General features: G+C 39.6%; 1 protein-coding gene across 7 annotated transcripts in view; it reads left to right on the top strand.

Moving 5' to 3' along the window:
- LOC122554382 (disabled homolog 1) overlaps positions 1 to 12,426 on the top strand; it is a 697,887-nt gene that overhangs the window by 426,227 nt on the left and 259,234 nt on the right. For 3 of the 7 annotated variants that reach the window (XM_087990639.1, XM_087990643.1, XM_043699307.2), the window contains exon 2: positions 2,530 to 2,605. The exons of the other annotated variants lie outside the window; for them this stretch is intronic. The gene's annotated coding sequence lies outside the window, so the exon portion shown is untranslated. The remainder of the gene's footprint in view (positions 1 to 2,529; positions 2,606 to 12,426) is intronic. 7 annotated transcript variants of the gene reach the window in all.

Consider the following 12,426-nt stretch of genomic DNA (forward strand, 5'->3'; position numbering starts at 1 on the left):
AGCTTATCTCTCCACGCTTCAGGCTCTCTGCCTTTATTCCTGATGAAGGGCTTTTGCCCGAAACGTCAATTTCGCTGCTCCTTGGATGCTGCCTGAACTGCTGTGCTCTTCCAGCACTACTAATCCAGAATCTGGTTTCCAGCATCTGCAGTCATTGTTTTTACATCGTGGATTCCCTCCATTACTGAGGCTGGGGATATTTGTGGAGCTTCCTCCTCCAGTGAGTTGTTTAATTGTGCACCATCATTCACAATTGAAGGTGGCAGGGATTCAGAGCTCACATCTGATCTCTTGGTTTTGGGATCACTTAGCTCTGTCTATCACTTGCTGCTTATGCTGTTTGGCAAAGACAAACCTTATGGGTCTGAGGCTTAAATAACTTGAAGTTTAATGCTTTGTACTTATTGCCTGCAGTAAAGGCTAGTAAACGCTAGCAAAGCCTCTACTTCACTTGAATAGATGCTAAGGCTACCCTACACATTAATCTGAAACAGTCAACAGTGTGATGCTGTAAAAGCACAGCAGGTCGGACAGCATCCAAGGAGTAGAAGAATTGACGTTTCGGGCAAAAGGCCTCCTGATGAAGGGTTTTTGCCCGAAACATTGATTTTCCTGCTCCTCGGATGCTGCCTGACCTGCTGTGCTTTTCCAGCACCACACTCTTGACTCTAACCTCCAGCATCTGCAGTCCTCACTTACATCTATAATCTGAAACAACCAGATTGAGTCAATGAGAAAGTGAAGTTCCATCATATTTAGCACATTAATAAAAAAAACTTTACTGTTGAAATCAATGTTGAAGTTTGCAACCTACTCAAGCTAATGATGATGTTTAGGACTTCAGAAAAATTAAAAGCTAATGTTGCTTACCACTACAACAGATATTTCTGCTGCTTGTTTCTGCCAAGGTCTCTATCATCACTCATGTTGACAAATTGCCATCTTCCATTTGAAGTAAGTGATAATGTTAACTACCTGAAGCTAATGGGTTCCTTTTTGAATTTGCAGATTGGGATTGAATTTCAACTGAGAAAGTAACTCTGAACTGTCTCCCTGGCTTTTCTGGCATGAGCAGGAACAGCGTCAGTCTGTCTTTATTTTTCTCAGTCTCTTTCTCTCTACCTCTCCCTGTATCTCATTCTCTTTCTTTTATATTTTTCTTTCTCACTTCTCGTCTATCGAAACTTCCCTATCCCACTGACCAAGAGAAACAAATTGAAAATGTAATTGGCACATGATACCGAAACCTGAAGAAAAGGAATGATGTAAAGTTGCCACTTACTCATCTCTTTGTTGAAGTGACAAGCATAGCTTTTTGCTTTAGTTTATATTTTTGGTGTCATTTTATTCCTAGAATTCAGGAGGAAAATATTTCTTGTGGATGTGCTTGATGAAGCAGCACTGCAGATTGGAGGGTCTTGTTTTGAATCATCATGAGAGGTCAAGAGTGGACGTGTCTCAGGCGATGAAAAGAGCTGGATAGCGTTTATAATACAAACTGGCGTAATGCCCTTGGCTCATGTCATGCTTTCTCAAGATTCTCTAAAATGGGATATGATCATTCAATTTCTGATTATGGAGGCTTTCAGTAGTTTCCACGTGAATAATTTTGAAATTCAGTTGACAGCGCTTCTGAGTTTAGATTTTAACATTTACAGTTAGTAAGAAATTGAGGGCGTTCTCTACTGACCTCAATGAAAGCCACCCACAAGTGTATATGCAGTGCTGAATTCATCTTTCACTGAGAAGTGGGATCTCTGGTTTCGAGCAACATCTATCCAAATAATCAAACTGAATAGTCTTCTCAGGCAGCAAACCAGGAAAGAATCATCGTTCACTTTTAAACCATTTTGCAGACAGTGAAATAAAGATTAGGACTGTATGTGATTAAAGTAGATGACAAAATATAATTTTTTATCATTTTAAAGCATCAGTTTTATTTTAATAGAGAAATTTGACTTTTCACAAACATAAAATGGTGTTATTCAGGGTCAAAGATGATTATTCATTAATAGTCACCACCTGGTATGTCATGAAAAATCCGATTACACTTTATACAAGATATAACTTTTCCAAGGCTATTTTTATTGAGGCCAAAAATGGAAGAGTAGAAGCTTTCATCAAAGTAGATTTCTAAACCTTTCCAGTTGTGGGGACATCATCAGTGCATTCCATGCGGGAACAGGGTATCATTGGCAGTAACTTATAGTTTCTGCATTTAACTCTGCATGTGCAAATGTAAGAAGTTGCTGCAGTTCCACAGTGATAATTTAGCAAATGTTGGCAGGTTTGTTGTCATTATAAGTACAAATTCTGGGTCATTACTAATGATCCTTCATTGAACAAGCTCCCTTAGTTTGCCTGCCTCTTCTCTGAATTCTAACCAAGCTTTTTTTTCTGCCCTTCACTGACAATTGCATGTTTTCAGTTCAGTAATCAAGGGACAGGTTTAATTGCTGTGCTCTTTGACCCCCTTACCACCAACAAGCCTCCACCCATTCTGTATTTTGTTCTATTTCTGTCTTGTAGCTTTGCCAGTTGCTGCAGAAACATTAGAAAGATTTCAACTAGAAGGAAGCTTTAATAAATCAAGGAGAGAACCATGGTAATGTATAGTGCTGCATGATTTCTTGCTGTGTTGGAAGCTTTATTCCTTTTTCTAAGTTAATTTAGTTTTACTTTCTGTTCAGATCCTATGAAATACAATGCAGCCTGTCTACTCTCAAGAACAGGATAACTTGTTATCTACCAGTGAAGCTCAAATTTAATTTAGTTGAGATTTGGGCAGAGGGGCAAATTATATTTTGAGCTTGATGAATAGTTAGAGAGGGACCTGGAACAGACAGGGCTTGCTACTAATAAATCGGATGCTGCATTATATTCTACAGGCAAACAACTACTTGGCTATGCAAATCCTACCTTTTCAGGCAGTGAACAGAGAGCATCGATTCAGAGCCATCATGACCTCTATAATTATGGCTTAAAATATCTACTCTATGTGCAGTTGTAGTTGTTTGACAGCCTGAGACAGGGAGTGTGTTGCAGTGGGCCGATTACATTGACAGTTTCTCTTTTGGAATCCCAAGCTGGCTTTGTTTCAAGTTACCCTGTACAGTGTTGTTTCTTTTGTAAGCTTTTGTTGTTGCATTGAACTATTTTGCATGCATACAATAGAGATCAAAAGAAAAAAATATCAAGTGCTTAAGAAGTGTAATAAAAATAAACTTTCAAGGTGAAAAATGTGAAACACTTTGCATTTGACCTTTAATCAAAAATGGCGTATTCAGGCTAGTTAACTCGTTTTATAGAGCTGACAGGTAAAATCATAACAGTGCTGTGTTTATTTATCTACTCGGAGCAGTTCTTGATATCTCTTTACTCTAGCATGGGCCAGTGCTGGATATTCAATTTTTTTTGTAAGTTCAAGGTATTCCCTTAGAAAGTGGTGTCTGATGATACAATTTAGAGCATACTTTCAGATAGGACAACAGACTGAGGTCAGTGAGCAAAGACAAGTTTTTGAATATTTCTGTATTTCTTTTTCTTTGTGCCAAAATGCTCTCAAATCCCAACTCAATGATCTCCCTCCCATACAAAATTGTCCTGTTGCTGCTGCTGTCCTTTCCACAGATGTCCATGGCTTCTCTCTCCCTCCAATCTAGGCACCATTTATATTTTTATTTCAGGATCATCGCTGTCTTTTCAAGAATAGCAATCTTATTCAACCTACTTTCTCTTTCCATCAGAATAATATACCTAGCTCATTTTCTGTGATTAATTACTTTCATCTTCAAAGTAAATATTGTGCTAAACTGGAAATTGTGCATATGAATTAATGCTTTACATGGAAAGAATTTTTGATAATTGATGTTTTGGGCATAAGCCCTTCTTCAAGAATTTTTGATGTCCCAGGTAACAGTACAAAAAAACACAATACATCTTTAATATTTAAAAGGAAATGCATCTGTAGATGGGCAACAAGTAGTGAGAGTAATAGAAGAACAAACAATTGCATCATGTAGATAATACCACACAACCTTCAAGGGACTCAACCTCTTCTTTGTCCAGTTGACAGCAGGTATTCAACCTGCTCCTTATTTGTACTCTGAGCCTACTTATCAAGGTCAAGGCCATTTCTATGTTGGGGTTCAGTTATGGGAACAGTTTGCTCAATATACCTCAGCGTAGGGTTGGGAGAAAAGTTTCCATAGCACCTTACTGTGATAAAGATTTTCCAGTGGTATATTTTGAAGATGTTGTAATATCTTTTGAACAGTAAGTCCATCTGAATTTAGTGCTTTGTAAAATCCAATTATCTAATGTTGCTGGGACACAGCTGGTGGGAAACCTTTACATTATTTGCATCCATATTTGGGCAAAGAAATTATAGATGGAATTTTCCAGTTTTGAGTTAAACTGTTTTCTGAATGAGATTCATAGCATCTAGTCTGCTGGTGGCTAAAAGTGACTTTCCTCACATAATCATTCACTCTGCCCTCTTTAACTAAGCAACTGGCTCTTTGGTGGCTTTCTCATGGAATTGCACAACTGAACAGACAGAAGGGCTCACCAATGTCATGGGATTCCTATTCAAAGTCCAGCTGCACACGGTCACAGATGCTACGAGCCAAAAACTGGCCCTTACACTATGGTGCTCCACGGCAACCATGGCTGATGTGACTTGAACATCAAAGTTCTCTCTCAGTTTGAAGACAGGTACCTGGAGGTAATGGTGGATAGCATGGTTGGAGCAGAGGGTCAAGCTTTTTCTTTCCAACCATCAATGGTAGTCACACTACTAGACATGGATGACCTGTACACATATAATGGTCTGAGTCAGGGCTATGTCCTGGAGGAAAAGGAGCACCTAGCACTGTAGAAAGTTAATGATCTTCTGCCCTTGCAAGGGTAAGTGCCACTATTTCCTTTCTGCTACCTCATACACGCACGGCCATCACTCATTCAAACTCTGCCACTGCACACATTTCCCACCAAAGCTCATGGACTATAATTCTCACCACTGCATGCATCCCATGGTCTTACCAATTAATGACTTCGTCAAATTGCATGGACCATCAAAACAACAGAAGGCAGGTTTGACAGAGGAGGTCAGTAAGCTGGATCAATGGATGGAGGAGTTTTCCAACATTATGCACTACCATGCTGGCTCTGCCATTTGGGAATCTAGTTGTGCATTTCACAATTTGTTGACCATTATGGTCCATTACTGAGTCAATGCAGTCATGACTATTGCTGAGAAAAGACACATTGATCAAATGTTTTCATCTTGCCCACATCAGTTCAATACCATATGTAGGTGAGCAGGGTGTGTGTTCCAAAGACTGGCAGTTCCTATTAATCAGAATATCCTTTTGGCTGTTTGGAAAAGATCAAGCAAAAGAATGACCATACCAAACCAACTCATACTTGGGAAACTCGCAATGCAGTGTCCAACATTAGATATAATCCTGCAATTGGATAACATTTGCTGAATAATTCTGAGTGTGCAAAGAATACACTGACAAACAATTTAGGCTTGTCAGCTGGTTCACAGTGTGGTGCATGTGTGCACACTGAAAGCTACATATATTAATATAGAGGGTCCTGTTCTTTGCAAACAAAAAGAACATACATATACAATAAGCCTGTTATAATGTTTTTAAAATGATGACTGCCAGTTGCTGGTTCTTTTTTCAGGGCAATGCTGTGATCACTCAGAATCAACATGTCTGGTATAAAATGTAATAAAACTTGGTGGTTAATGTCATTCATCATTAATTGATGCCTTCTCCATTGAATGCCTATACCAATCAGTTTCCATTTGCCAACCAGTCAGCACTCTCTCCTCATACAGTATAAATGTTGATTTCCTGTTGGATTGGTATTCTTGCAAATTGTCTTTATGAATGCATGATGAAAGGCTTTTACAAAATTTGTTTTTTTTCCAGCAATATTTAGGTACTGTGTGACCAAGTGACCTTTTGCAATCATGAAAATTGCAATAGCCTCAAATTCCAAAGATTTTGCTTTATCCCATGGAAAGGAAAAATCAGTAACTTACATGTAGTCTACCATTTTATGCAATTATTGCACATTTGACATTCAGTCCTAGATAGCTTGTGTAAATTCTAGGCTCCACCTATGATACAGGATGAACCCAATCCCCATTCCAAGCATTCACATTCCCTTTTGTGTTGCCAATCCTGTGCCCTTGTGTACTTTCAGCCTTCCCCATTTCTATTGAGCCCTTCTAATAACAGTTGATGTTCCCACCTAACCTCCATTACCCATGTCTTTGTGAATTGCCCTAACTTTGCCCCTAAACTTTCCCTTGGTAGAAACAAGAACGGCCATGGCCTATGAAAACGCTTCCTCCTGGAAATCCAGGTCTGTTCCTATAGTCAGTACCACCCTCCAATTGGAATTGTCCCCTCCACAATCAACCACTAAGACCAAAGATGTAGCAGAAGAGTTAGGCCATTCAGCCCATTGAGTCTATTCTGCCACTCATGGCTGATCTCATTATCCTCAATTTTGCTTTCTTGACTTTTCCCTGTAACCTTTGATTTGCTTACTGATTAAAAATCTGTCCATCCCAGCTTTGAATTTGCTTAATAACCCAGCCTCATCAGCCCTCTTCTGTAAAAACATTTGCAGACGTATTACCCTCTGAGAGATGAACTTCCTCCTCATCTCTGTTTTTAATCTTTTTAACCTTACTCCGAGACTATGCCCTCGGGTTCTAGACTCTCACTCAAAGGGAAACAACCTTTCTATGTTGTCAAGTCCCCTAAGAATATTGTATGCTTAATAAAATATCCTTGAAAGCTTCTAAATTCCAATGAGTACAAGCTCAAAAGTTTCAAATAGTCGTCATATGACAGTACTTCTATATCTAGTGAACCTTTTCTGGACTGATTCCAATGCTAGTATACCTTTCTTTAGATAACAAGCCCAAAATTGTTCATAATATTCCATCTGTCATCTGACTATGGCCTGATATATTCTTAGCAGCACCTCTCTACTTTTTTAGTCTTCCATTCCTATTAAAATAAAGGTTAACATTCCACACATCTTTCCCACTGAACTTGGATGCTAGCCTTTTGTAATTCATGAATGAGGATTCCCAAATCCCTCTGTTCTATAGATTCATTTCTCCATTTAAATAATATTTAATTCCTCTATTGTTTGTACTAAAGTGCTTATCCTCAAATTTTCCCAAATTACATTCCATCTGCCAAGTTTTTTCTCCACTTGCTTAATCTGTCATCCTCACCAATTGCCTTCCTATCTATTTTTTGAGCCATCCACCAAATGACTATTGTACATTCAATTTCCTCATTCTGGGGGGACTACTATTTTGTAATAATTGTGGCTCAAGCATTGATTCCTGTGGGACTCCTCTAGTTATGGCTATCATCCTGAAAATGTCCCATTATCCCAAAATTCTATTTTCTATTTGTTAGCCAGTACTCTATCAATTTTAATGTACTGTTTCTAATTGCATAGATTCTTATCTTATTTAGTAGCCTCATATGTGGTACCTTATCAAACATCTTCTGAAAATCCAAACACATTATATCCAATGCTTCCCACTGCTCCTGCTTCTAAAAATTCTAGTAAATTTTTAGGCATAAGTTGGTCACTGTAATCATTCTATCAGCGACCCATACCATGAATCTGATCCTCAAACTTGAGTCATGATCTATCCCCAGGATTCTGTGGACTGCCCTCACATAAACCCCCAATATTGAGCAAACCCAGGATTGATCATGGCACTCCTTTGGACTGACTAAGATAACAATCTTGATAGCCACGTCCCAGCACACTCCTAAACAGATCTCCCCGTACTTCTCAGACTGGTATGGAAATGCACATGTACAGCAGGACTGACTGTGGTCCAATCCCCAGACTGCAAGGACATAAATCCCCAAACTCTAATGGGGCCAAGCATCCGACTGGCCAGGCCAAACTTGCTAGATCAATTAGATTAAAGCTATGCCAGACCGTGAAAGTACCACAGCTCTTTAAGACTGTTCCTGATTGACTTTCAGAGGTACCCATTTGTTTCAAGTGTTTGGCTGTTGGACATGTTGCATGTGTAATCTTGATGAATCCCAATGCCATACAATGACATGACCACCTCTTTAACTGTTCAAAGCTCCCCACCCCATGACCAGCTGTCTGCCTCTTCCTCTGCACTAAAATTAATGCAACTCACAGAAGCTCGCAACCTCAAAGCAAATGCAAAGTGCTGAGTGTTTAGGAAGAAGCTAACAGCCATAACACTTAATATGTGTAGCCACATGAATGTGTGTGTCCCTGCACACAAAATGACCAGGTAAGTTGTAGTTGTTTTTGATCTCCAGAATAAAGTGGCTAAAGACTGAAGTAGTATGTACAGAAACAGACATGAAATGTGCTGATGTTGGCAATTCACCATTGCTGACTTGCATGGATTAATGTTGAGAAAGATAACAGGCATGGAGCATGCAGGAACATTATGGTAAAAACAAAGTTGGATGATACAATCTGTCAGTGAGTTGCAGCTGCCAAGCAACTGCATTGATTTATATTTCTGGAATTTGTGCCATCCAGTTTCTCAGGGTAGAAGAGGAGAACTGGAAGTGGCATTGAATTAAGGTGAGTTGGGCGACTAATGGGATGCAAATACATGGAAATAAGATAGTCACTGGCTAATAACAGGAGTTTGAAGTGACTATTTAAGGGGAAATTCAGAAAACATACTTTGACGTCAGGGTTCTGATTCTTTCATTCTTATCAGATTGTCCCATCTTTCTTGTCATTTCTTGCAACACAACAGGGAGGGAAATTCCCTTCCTACAAGACCAGCACCTTGTGTGCTGGAGTTGGAATCAATGGCAGTGAACTCCAGAAACAGTAGCTCAGTTGAATTTCTTGGTCTTCTGATGTGGTTATGTTTGTTTACTGCAAACAGTAAACAGAAATTCAAATCCCATTTTTTAAATAACCAAAGGCTGTTTGAAAATTTTAGTTGACAAGCAGGAGGCTGGGAGAACACAGCAAGCCAAGCAACATCAGGAGGTGTAGAAGTAAACGTTTCGGGTGTAACCCAGTTGACAATATTTTATTACGTGGAATATTTATTGTCTTTAAATTATTTCATTATCACCACATTCAAACAGGTGTGCAAACTGCCAAGTTGGTTTATCATGCTATTTGTGTACAATGAGATTAAGCTAATTTTAACCCATTCTTTTTTAATGTTTCTGACTCTCAGTAGTGTTCAATTCTACAGCCAGGGGCATCTCAATAATAATTTACACGAGTCTAATTTTTGAGGTGTGAAGTGAGGTAAGTTATTTGATCATGTGGAGAATCACAGCTGAATCATATTCTGACCCAGCATCTATATTAAACATACCAATGGCTTCCATTGGCAAGAATAGCCCGAACAGATTTTTATATCCTCTTTCGCTGAATCCACTTGTGGTGTTGCTACTGCAGACGCTCTGGTGAAGAGCAGCTGACTTAGCTTTGATTACACATTATAGCATCGTTAATTGTTTGTTGAAAAAGGACCAAAGTCCATCTAGATTAGTTTCTCCCATTTTTATAGTTTCCTGATATAAAAGCATTGTTGACTGATTATGATTATAATTATTGAATTGTCTGGCCTATTGCAACAAACATAAAATTAATGCAGAAAAATACTCCAATAATTTTCTTCAAAAATTTCTAAAAAATGAAGAACACAGCTGTCATGGTAAAAAGCAAGTTAATAAGCCATTAAAATCACTTAGTTTTGACTTCTTATTGATTGAGATACATTTACTGCAAATTGAGGTCATTACAGTGTGAATAAGAGTCAGTCAGCTCACTTAGCAGAGGAGGCGCGCCAGTGTGATGTAATCTTATTCATTTATTTTATACTTATATAAATGGATTATTTTATTGGAAAAATTAATAAAATAACCACTTTGCATTGCTGACTCTGACCATGTTGTATCATTCAGAGTCGTAAGATATGAAAGAAAGATTTGCATTGATCATTGCATTTACATTTGTCATAGATCAGCCATGATCATATTGAATGGCAGACCAGGTGTGAAGGGCTGCAAGTTTCTATGTTTCTATATTTTAGATATCAAGTCAATTATTTGGTTATGTATTTTAAGGTACTATTTGGTTATGTATTTTAAGTTACAGCACAGAAGTTTCTAAAATGCAATTGTGTTCTTTCCCTCTGTGCACCTGTATGTGTCTTATTATTAAACTCTGACAAGTGTATTTGTAAAGTAAACCTTCAGGAAATAAACTAATAGCAAATGTGTTATGATCCCAGTAATCCTAGACAAATCAGATTCAAGAATGGAACTTTTTTATTCATTCATGGAATGTGGGTGTCACTGGCAGACCAAAATATGTCGCTAAACAATAAAAACCAAAGAATTGTGGATGCTGGAAATCAGAAACAAAACCAGAAATTGCTCGTAAAATTCAGCTCTGGCAGCATATATGGAGAGAAAACAGATTTAACATTTTGAGTCCAGTGTCCCACCTTCAGAAGAATGATCACTGCACCCAAAACATTAACTCTGCTTGCTCTGCACAGATGCTGAGACTGTGGTGCTGAAAAAGCACAGCAGGTCAGGCAGACTCCAAGAAGCAGGAGAATTGAACTATTGAGCAAGAGCCCTTTTAATCAGGAAAATCGATGTTTCAGGCAAGAGCCCTTCATCAGGAAAATGATTTCCTGATGAAGGGCTCTTGCCTGAAATGTCGATTCTCCTGTTTCTCAGATACTGCCTCTCCTGCTGTGCTTTTCCAGCATCACACTCTCGACTCTGATCTCCAGCATCTGCAGTCCTCACTTTCTACACAGATGCTACCAGACTCGCTGAGTTTGTCCAGCAATTTCTGTTTTTGTGTCAAGATTTATTGCTCATCTCTAGATGCCCTTGAGAAGGTGGTGGTGAATTGCCTTCTTGACCCACTGCAGTCCATGTGCTGAAGGTTGACCCACAATGCCCTTGGGGAGGGAATTCCAGAATGTTGACCCAGCGATGATGAAGGAATAATCATATATTTCCAAGTCAGGATGGTGAGTGGCTTGGAGGGGATTTTGCAAGTTGTGATGTTCCCATGTACCTGCTACCCTTGTCATTCTAGATGGGCAAAGTTAGAAATCACACAACACCAGGTTATAGTTGAACAGGTTTATTTGGAACTACAATCTTTGGCAGCACTGCTCCTTCATCAGGTAGCTCAATTGACAAAGGAGAAGCACTGTGAAAGCAAATATAGTCTGTTGGACTATAACCTGGTGTTGTGTGATTTTTAACTTTGTCCACCCAGTTCGACACCCGCACCTCCACATCGACCTCAACTGGGTTGCTTTATCTTGAATGGTGTCAAGCATTTTGAGTATTGTTTGAGCTGCAATCATCCTGACAATTTTTTAGGAATATTCTGTCACACTCCTGAATTGTGACTTCTAGATGGTGGACAGGCTTTAGGGAGGCAGGAAGTGAGTTACTTATTGCAGTATTCCTAGCCTCTGACCTGCTGTTGTCACTATTGTGTTCATGTGGTGCGCCAAGTTGAGTTTTTGGTCAATCGTAATCCCAAGGATATTTTTAGTGGTGAATTCATTGATTAACAAGGGGCAGCGGTTAGATTGTCTCTTATTGGAGATGGTCATTGCCTGGCATTTGTGTGGTGCAAATGTTACTTGCCACTTGTCAGCCTAAGTAGGAGACTGGAAGAACACAGCAAGCCAGACAGCAACAGGAAGTTAAGCAGTCAATGTTTTGGATATAATCCTACTTCAGGAATGGAAGTGGGGGGTAGGGGGAGCTGCAGATAAAGCAGCAGGGGCAAGATTTTGGATGGGGTGAGGGGCAGAATGGTGAGGGAGTGACAGGTGAACACAGGTGGTGGGTATGACCTGGTTGGTCAATGGGAGGGATGAATCCAGTTGGTAGCTGGAAGGAATAGTCAGTCAGAAGAATGGAAGGGAGTGGGGTTGCTGGAAAGGGATTCAGGGGATGGGTGGGAAGGTTATTTGAAATTGGAGAACTCTATGTTCAGAGCTGAAAATGTGTTGCTGGAAAAGCGCAGCAGGTCAGGCAGCATCCAAGGAACAGGAGAATCCAAGGAACAGGAATCCTGAAGAAGGGCTTATGCCCGAAACGTCGATTCTCCTGCTCCTTGGATGCTGCCTGGCCTGCTGCGCTTTTCCAGCAACACATTTTCAGCTCTGATCTCCAGCATCTGCAGCCCTGACTTTCTCCTCGAACTCTATGTTCAGTCATCTATGTTCAGGCTGTAGGCTGCCCAGGCAGAAGATGAAACGTTGTTCCTTCAAGTTGTGGTCTGATTCATAGATATAGAACAATACAAGCTCTTCAGCCTTCGATGTTGTGTTGGCCGTTTATCCTA

This window comes from Chiloscyllium plagiosum, unplaced genomic scaffold (assembly GCF_037043375.1).
Source record: "Chiloscyllium plagiosum isolate Xiang-an unplaced genomic scaffold, Cpla_swu_hap1 HiC_scaffold_9, whole genome shotgun sequence".
Lineage (NCBI taxonomy): Eukaryota > Metazoa > Chordata > Chondrichthyes > Orectolobiformes > Hemiscylliidae > Chiloscyllium > Chiloscyllium plagiosum.